Source organism: Myotis daubentonii, chromosome 21, assembly GCF_963259705.1.
Source record: "Myotis daubentonii chromosome 21, mMyoDau2.1, whole genome shotgun sequence".
NCBI lineage: Eukaryota > Metazoa > Chordata > Mammalia > Chiroptera > Vespertilionidae > Myotis > Myotis daubentonii.
Window position 1 is genome coordinate 10,905,291 of NC_081860.1, and position 8,551 is coordinate 10,913,841.

An 8,551-nucleotide genomic window follows, 5' to 3' on the forward strand; every position below is an offset into this window, starting at 1 on the left:
GACATGGCCACGGGGGGTGTGAGGACCTGGGACAGCGCCTCAGCTCCCACAGACAGGCCACCGTGGTGCCGTCTCGTGGGCACCGGGTACGAGAGTGTGTGCCCACTGGGGTGGGCGTGTGCCCTTGAAACAACCGGGACCAGCTGAGCGGGCAGGACCTGGTGCGAGCCTCTATGTAAGCATGGACCGCATCGCCGACCGCACTGAAGATCGTCGGCGTTTAACTTGTCTGAACAGGTAATACTTTCACCCAGGACGAAAGTCACATCGGCAGGGAGGTCCCCTTCCTGTCCGTGTCCCCCATCTGTTCTCATGATCCCTAAAAAGACAATAACTGTTCCCCATCTCTCAGGTATCCTTCTAGAGCAGTGGTTCTCAACCTTCTGGCCCTTTAAACACAGTTCCTCATGTGGTGACCCCACCATAACATTATTTTCGTGGCTACTTCATCACTGCCATGTTGCGACTGTGATGAATCGTCATGTCAATATCTGATATGCAGGATGGTCTTAGGCGACCCCTGCGAAAGGGTCGTTCGACCGCCAAAGGGGTCGCGACCCACAGGTTGAGAACTGCTGTCGAGTGTCTTCATACATCAACAAGCCAGTGCAAACGGGAGTTCTGATTTCTCCCTCCTTTTATCAGCTTCATAGTATTGTTTCAACCTTTGCCTTTTTTTTTTTTTATTCTCACCTAAGGATATTTTTCCATTGATTTTTAGAGGGAGTGCAAGAGAGAGGGAGAGACAGAGAGAAACATCGATGTGAGAGAGACACATGGATTGGTTGCCTGCTGCATGAGCCCGACCAGGGCCCGGGACGGGAAGAAGCCCGCAACCGAGGTACGTGCCCTTGACTGGAATCGAACCCGGGACCCTTCGGTCCACAGGCCGATGCTCTATCCCCTGAGCCAAACCGGAGCGGGCACAACCTTTGCCTTTTACAAACTAACCGTGAACAGAAGTCAGTTCTCAACAGTGTGAGTGTATCCGTCGGATACATTCCCAGGAGGGGGATTGCTGAGACAAACCCAGGGGCATTGGTGACTTTTGTTTTGTTTGTTTGTTTGTTTTTTGTTAATCCTCATCCCAGGATATTTTTCCATTGATTTTTAGAGGGAATGGAAAGGAAGGGGAGAGAAAGAGAGAAACATCGATGTGAGGGAGATACATCGACTGATTGCCTTCCGCATGTGGCTGCAACCGGTATCCGCCCTTGAGTGGAATCGAACCCGGGACCCTTCAGTCCGCAGGCCGTTGCTCTATCCACTGAGCAAACTCATTAGTCAACAGAGCCAAATATCAACAGTACAACAATTGAAAATTCTTTTGAGAGCCACATTTTTTAAACTTGAACTATACAGGTAGGTACATTGTTATACACTTAATTAGGGTGCTCCTAAGCTGGCCTTTGCTAAAAACGTCCTCAATCTGATGGAGGTATGTTCGCTGAGGTCGACCCCTTCCAACTCTCCCATCCACACTCGCTTGTATACTTGTTTCGTCTATCTCCTTTCGTTCATCCTCTCTGTATGTCCAAACCATCTCCACACACCTTTCTCCATCTTCGACACTACATCTTTTACTCCACAGCGTTCCCTAAAATTAACTTAATAAACTTTACTTAAAGTTTTTTTTTTCTTAATATATTTTATTGATTTTTTACAGAGAGGAAGGGAGAGAGATAGAGAGTTAGAAACATCGATGAGAGAGAAACATCGATCAGCTGCCTCCTGCACATCTCCCACTGGGGATGTGCCCACAACCCAGGTACATGCCCTTGACCGGAACCGAACCTGGGGCCTTTCAGTCCGCAGGCCGATGCTCTATCTACTGAGCCAAACCGGTTTCGGCTACTTAAAGTTTTAAGTCAACTTCGCACTGTATGTGCGCGCCCTCACGTGGTATTTTGTGGAAGAGCCACACTCAAGGGGCCAAAGAGCCGCAGGTGGCTCGCGAGCCGCGGTTTGCCAACCACTGGGCTAGGGCATGACATGGTGATAAGTTGCCAAATGGTCCGTGGTGGGGCAGGTGCCGCCTCCCACCCCCAGGACACGGCGTATAGGCTCTTAACGAGGACGAGTCCCTGCCTGGCTGGTTGCACACACCGTGGCTTGGCCAGCAGTGCACGGCCGTTCAGCCTTCCCAGCCCTGGGCCCTTGTGCAGGGACCTGGCACACGCACACAGGGCGGCCTGTTCATGCCCGAGTCCGTTCTCTCTCCTGCCTCTTCCGCTGGAACAGTTTCTAAGGGGGTATCCCTGCGACCGCCGCCACCCCTCGAACACAAACACAAATCCCTCAGAAACATGCAGAGCGGGGCCCTGAGGGCAGACGTGTGTCGGCCTGGGTTTGCTCATTCGACGAATACGTGAGCAGCCAAGATTGGCCAGCCTCCCGCTCAGGGCTGTGTATGTGATATGTCCTCTTGGCCAAGTTCCCTAACCTCTGGGCCCCAGTGTTCTCTCTCTCTCTCTCTCTCTCTCTCTCTCTCTCTCTCTCTCTCTCTTTTAAATCTTCACCCAAAGATATTTTTCCATTGATTTTTAGAGAGAGGGGAAGAGAGAGGGAAAGACAGAGAGAAATATCGATGTGAGAGAAACACATTGATTGGTTGCCTCTTGCACGCGCCCCGACCAGGGCCCGGGCCAGGAAGGAGCCTGCAACCGAGATAGGTGCCCTTGACGGATTCGAACCCGGGACCCTTCGGTCCTCAGGCCGACACTCTATCCCCTGAGCCAACCTGGGGACACAGTCCCCTCCTAGCTCTAACGATGTCTCATTCCAAAGTCACGTTGCCAGGCCATGTCTGCCTCAAAGGGAGGAGAAGCTTGGAAACTCTTCTGTGGGCTGGTGAATGCCGGCCCTTGTTTGCAAGGGTGGCCAACAGGCGCCCAGCCCAGAGGGCGCGCTGCAGGCTGGGGAGGAACTGCCTGTACATATGCCCGCCGGCGCGGTCGGCGGGGTGGCCCGGGGCCTCCCACCCACCGCGCGGAAGAGTCAGCGGGGGTCTTGGTTTGGGATCAGCCCAGCCTTGTTGGAAACCTGCTCACTCATTTGGCGAATTGGAGCCTCCCACCCACCCCTTCGGAGAAACGAGGCTCCCTCACACTTCTCGCCCGTGGCTGCTGGGAACACTGGAAGAGATCTGATCGCTAAAGTGCCGGGCGTGTAGCAAGTGCTCAACACACACACACACACACACACACACACACACACACACACACACACACGCATGCATGCACACGCATACACATATATACACATACATATATACACACAAATACACATATACATACACATACATACACACATACACACATATATACACATATACACATACACATGCACACATGCACACATGCACACATATATACACACACATACACACGCACACATATACACACATGCGCACACACACACACACACGAAAGAAAGTGCTCAACAGCCCTGGCCGGTTTGGCTCAGTGGATGGGGTGTCGGCCTGTGAAGTGAAGGGTCCCGGGTTCGATTCAGACCAAGGGCACATGCCCTGGTTGTGAGCTCGGTCCCCAGCAGGGGGCGTGCAGGAGGCAGCCGATCCATGATTCTCTCTCATCATTGATGTTTCTATCTCTCTCCCTCTCCCTCTCCCTTCTTCTCTGAAATCAATGAATTTTTTTTTTTTAAAGAGAGAGAAAGCGCTCAACAAATGTTATCTGGGTTCCCAGGAGTTTCTGAGAGCCAGGGGCCAGGGTCGGGTTGGGAGGCAGACCTGCCGGTACCCCCCGCCCCCACCCTCCCGCCTGGCCAGGCCACTGGTGGGTGTGGCGTAGAACAGGGACCCCGTGGTGCTCTCTCCGCGGCGGCGGTGGCGGTGTTGGCGGCGTCTGGACAGGCCAGGAGGCAGCCGGGGACAAGTGACAGCTGGGAAGGTTTAATTGCTCCTCCGTGGCTTGGGAGCGCCTCCCTCCCTTTGCCGGCGATCTGCATTTCAATGTGCGAAGAGTGGAAACGAGGATGCTGCTCAAAGGGGTTGCAATGATTAATCATTTAAAAAGCAAGGTCTTAATTACAGGCCGCAATTTTTGCTATTTAAGGAGGCCATTAATTGCCAGAAAGAAGAAGAAAAAAATTATCGCAGGTTATTCTCCTCCAGAAGCAGAGAGCGGGGAGGGATGGGGAGTCAGCTGCTGCTCAGAGATGGGGGGGCAGGGTCCCACCCCAGGAAGAGCCCCCCCCCCACCCCCCAGGAGCAGGGTGGGCCCTGGCCATGGTGCTGGAGCAAAGCAAAGAGGCTGCTTCTCAGAGGTCTGGGGGCTGGTGCAGGGGGGTGGGGCCGGAGCAAGAACTTCCTGCCCTCTCTCTGCCCAGCTGTGGGGGGGGGGGGGGACGACCTGGCCGGAACCCCACCTGTGGGTGCCCCTGGAGGCCTCCTCCTGGGCGTGGCAGCTGGTGGCAGCTCCTTCCCCCGCCCCGGTGACCCCTGACCCCACCCGGCTCAGGATGTGGGGTTAATTGCCAGGCGCTCCCCTCTGACCCCTCTGTGGGTTTTAGTCTTGTCCGGTCTCTCAGGCCCCTGGGTGTATGTACAAAGGGGACTAGGCGTGGGCAGGGGGCGTGTTCGGAGTGAGATAAACACAACCAGGCCTCTTCAGTGGATTAATTTACTGATCCTCAGGGGGCAGAGATCAGGAGATCAGAAGCCTGCGGCCAGGCCCTGGCTGGTGTGGCTCAGTGGATAGAGCGTCAGCCTGCAGACTGAAGGGTCCCGGGTTCTACTCCGGTCAAGGGCACATGCCCGGGTTGTGGGCTTGATCCCCAGTGTGGGGCGTGCAGGAGGCAGCCGATCCACGATTCTCTCTCATCATTGATGTTTCTCTCTCTCCCTCTCCCTTCCTCTCTGAAATCAATAATTTAAAAAAAAAAAAAAAAAGAAGCCGAAACCGGTTTGGCTCAGTGGATAGAGCATCGGCCTGCAGACTGAAGGGTCCCGGGTTCGATTCCGGTCAAAGGCATGTACCTGGGTTGCAGGCACATCCCCAGTGGGAGATGTACAGGAGGCAGCTGATCGATGTTTCTCTCTCATCGATGTTTCTAACTCTCTATCTCTCTCCCTTCCTCTCTGTAAAAAATCAATAAAATATATTTAAAAAAAAAAAAAAGAAAGAAAAGAAAAAGAGCCTGTGGCCTCAGAGGCCTCTGTGGCGAGAGATCGGAAGGTTTTCCTCCACCCAGAACCCGGGCGCAGTCCCACCACGGAGCAGGGCACGCTGCCCGCCCCCCTGGCCCGATCTGCGGCCCCCCTGGCCCAACCTCCAAGCCTCCTCCTGGGCCCTAGCAGGTCCTGAATCCCAGAGCACAGCCCCGCCGCACAGGGGCTCCAGGCGTGCGGGGTGGCCGCAGGAATGCCCGAGCCCCGAATCCCGGCGGTGGTGCCTGACATCACAGGTGCCATCGACGTGAAGAACTCGGACGAGTCCAACTGGTCAGTGTGAGCAGCAGCCAGGGCCCAGACTCCCTTATTCCTAAGGTGCCATATGCTTTTTAATTATTTTATTATTTTTTTAAAATATATTTTATTGATTTTTCACAGAGAGGAAGGGAGAGAGATAGAGAGCTGGAAACATCGATGAGAGAGAAGCATTGATCAGCTGCCTCCTGCACATCTCCCACTGGGGATGTGCCCGCAACCCAGGTACATGCCCCTGACCGGAATCGAACCTGGGACCCCTCAGTCCGCAGGCCGACACTCCATCCACTGAGCCAAACCGGTTCGGCAACTTTTTTTAAAAATATATATTTTTATTGATTTCAGAGAGGAAGGGAGAGGGAGAGAGAGAGAGAGAAACATCCATGATGAGAGAGAATCATGGATCGGCTGCCTCCTGCAGGTCCCACACTGGGGATCGAGCCCGCAACCCGGGCATGTGCCCTGACCGGGAATCGAACCGTGACCTCCTGGTTCATAGGTCGACACTCAGCCACGGAGCCATGCTGGCCGGGCTGGTACCATATGCTTGAAACACGCTTGCAAACAAGCTGTAGACTTTAGCTGCCAACCCAGGGGAGAGCATATTTTCCCATTGATTTTCAGAGAGAGGGATAGACAGAGAGAAACACTGATGTGAGAGAAACACATCGATTGGTTGCCTCCTGCATGGGCCCCAACCAGGGCCTGGGGCCAGGAGGCCCAGGGAGGAGCCTGCAACCCAGGTATGTGCCCTTCACCGGAATCGAACCCAGGACCCTTCCATCCGCAGGCCGACGCTCTATCCACGGAACCAGCCAGGCTCGGGCCCACTATGTGTTTGAATTCAAAGTAACCAGACTGATTTCCTGGGGACTCTGCCCTGGTCCCTGCATCCTCCAGGCATCCTCACACCTCACCACCATCCCCCAGAAAGGAGAGGGTGTCTTTCCCTTTAATTGCCAGGTTCCCCACCTCTGGGGGTGAGCACACAGCCCTCGCCACCCCCCCCCCCAACGCCAGTGCTGATTAACTGCGGGGTTAGGCACCCCAAACAGGCTGGACCACGTTATGTCTGATGTTGGCTCTCTTTGCTGGCGCTGGCGGCTGCCTCTGAGCCACGACCATCAGCAGCTTCTAGCCATCACTCTCCTGACATGTTACCTAAACCAGGAGACGGCACATGTGATGGAAATGAGAACTTTATTCTGTTCCTCATTCTTCCCGGGAGGGTGGGGCTGGAGTGCGGAAGGAAGACCTGGCATCGGGAGTGGGTGGCGCTCAACCACAGGTGAGGGTGGATCACAGCCCAGGGCCCGCACCTCCACGCCCAGGTCACCCCGGGTTCCCCATGGGCCCTGGGGATGCCAGCCCTGCCCTGCCTGCCTCCGAGACCTGCCCAATGCCCATGCCCGGGGAGGTGCTCTAACCTCAGGGAGCCCTGGAGGTGTGGGGTGCCAGCGTCCTCTCTCCTGACAAGACCTGTGTCCATCCCAGCGGCCGGAATCGAACCCGGGACCTTGCAATCCACAGGCCGATGCTCTATCGTGAATTTAGGGGCGGCTGGGGTTGGGAAGATCCCTGGCTGGCCGCCTCCCGCCCACCTCGTCCCTGCAGCTGTGCTGCGTTCCCGCCTCTGCCCCCGGCTTTTGTCACCGCTGAATTCATGTGACATCTCAGAGGGAGGCTCCCGGGTGGGCGGACAGATGGGAGGGGGGTGCTCCAGGCCCCCCACCGGCCTTCTCCCAGGATGCTCCCTGCCCTCATTGGCAGGGGCCTGGCCTGCAGTCTGCTGCCCTATTTCTTTTTTATTTCTTCCTTTTTAAATATATTTTATTGATTTTTTACAGAGAGAAAGGGAGAGGGATAGAGAGTTAGAAACATCGATGAGAGAGAAGCATTGATCAGCTGCCTCCTGCACACCCCCTACTGGGGATGTGCCCTTGACCGGAATCGAACCTGGGACCCTTCAGTCCGCAGGCTGATGCTCTATCCACTGAGCCAAACCGGTGAGGGCTCTTTTTTATTTTTTTTAAAATATATTTTTTATTGATTTCAGAAAGGAATATATTTTCTGATTTCAGAAAAAAATATATGTTTTTATTGATTTCAGATAGAAATGTCAATGATGAGAGAGAATCATCATCGATTGGCAGCCTCCCGCACGCCCCCACCCTAGGGATGGAGCCTGAGACCCGGGCATGTGCCCTGACCGGGAATTGAACCATGACCTCCTGGTTCATAGGTCGACGATCAACCACTGAGCCACGCCGGCCGGGCCTGCTGCCCTCTTTCATGAAGACTGGCTAGAAGCATGGCCTTAGGGGTCAGAGACGTATGAGCCGTGAGGCCTTGAGACAGTCAGGCACTTCTCTCCACCTTGGGACAGGGTAACACTGGCAGCAGTGAGCGCATCATCGTGGGCACAGGGCTGAGCCCACCTCCGGTTTAAAGGGCTTAAAAGGAGGACGGGGGGCCCTAGGCCCGTGGTCGGCAAACTGCGGCTCGAGAGCCACATGAGGCTCTTTGGCCCCTTGAGTGTGGCTCTTCCTAAGCCTTAGGAGTGCCCCAATTCAGTTAATAACAATGTACCTACCTATATAGTTTAAGTTTAAAAAACGTGGCTCTCAAAAGAAATTTCAATCGTCATACTGTTGATATTTGGCTCTGTTGACTAATGAGTTTGCCAACCACTGCAGCCGGTTTGGCTCAGTGGACAGAACCTCGGCCTGCAGACCAAACGGTCCCAGGGTCGATTCCGGTCAAGGGCATATGCCTGGGTTCCGGGCTCGATCCCCAGTAGGGGGCATGCAGGAGGCAGCCCATCCATGATTCTCTCTCATCGATGTTTCTAACTCTCTATCCCTCTCCCTTCCTCCCTGTAAAAAATCAATAAAATATATTAAAAATAAATAAATAAATAAAGAGCTGAAAGGGGTGGGGGGTGAAGGGAAGGAACTTCCCTTCCCTGCTTCCTCTTCCCTCCTCCCTCCTCGGGCACAAGTACCCCGCAGACACGCCCTCCTGCCCCCTCCCCAGCCTCGCCCCACTTTCCAGCTGCTTCCTGGGGTGGCTCCCACTCTGTCCGCCCCGCATGTCCGCCAA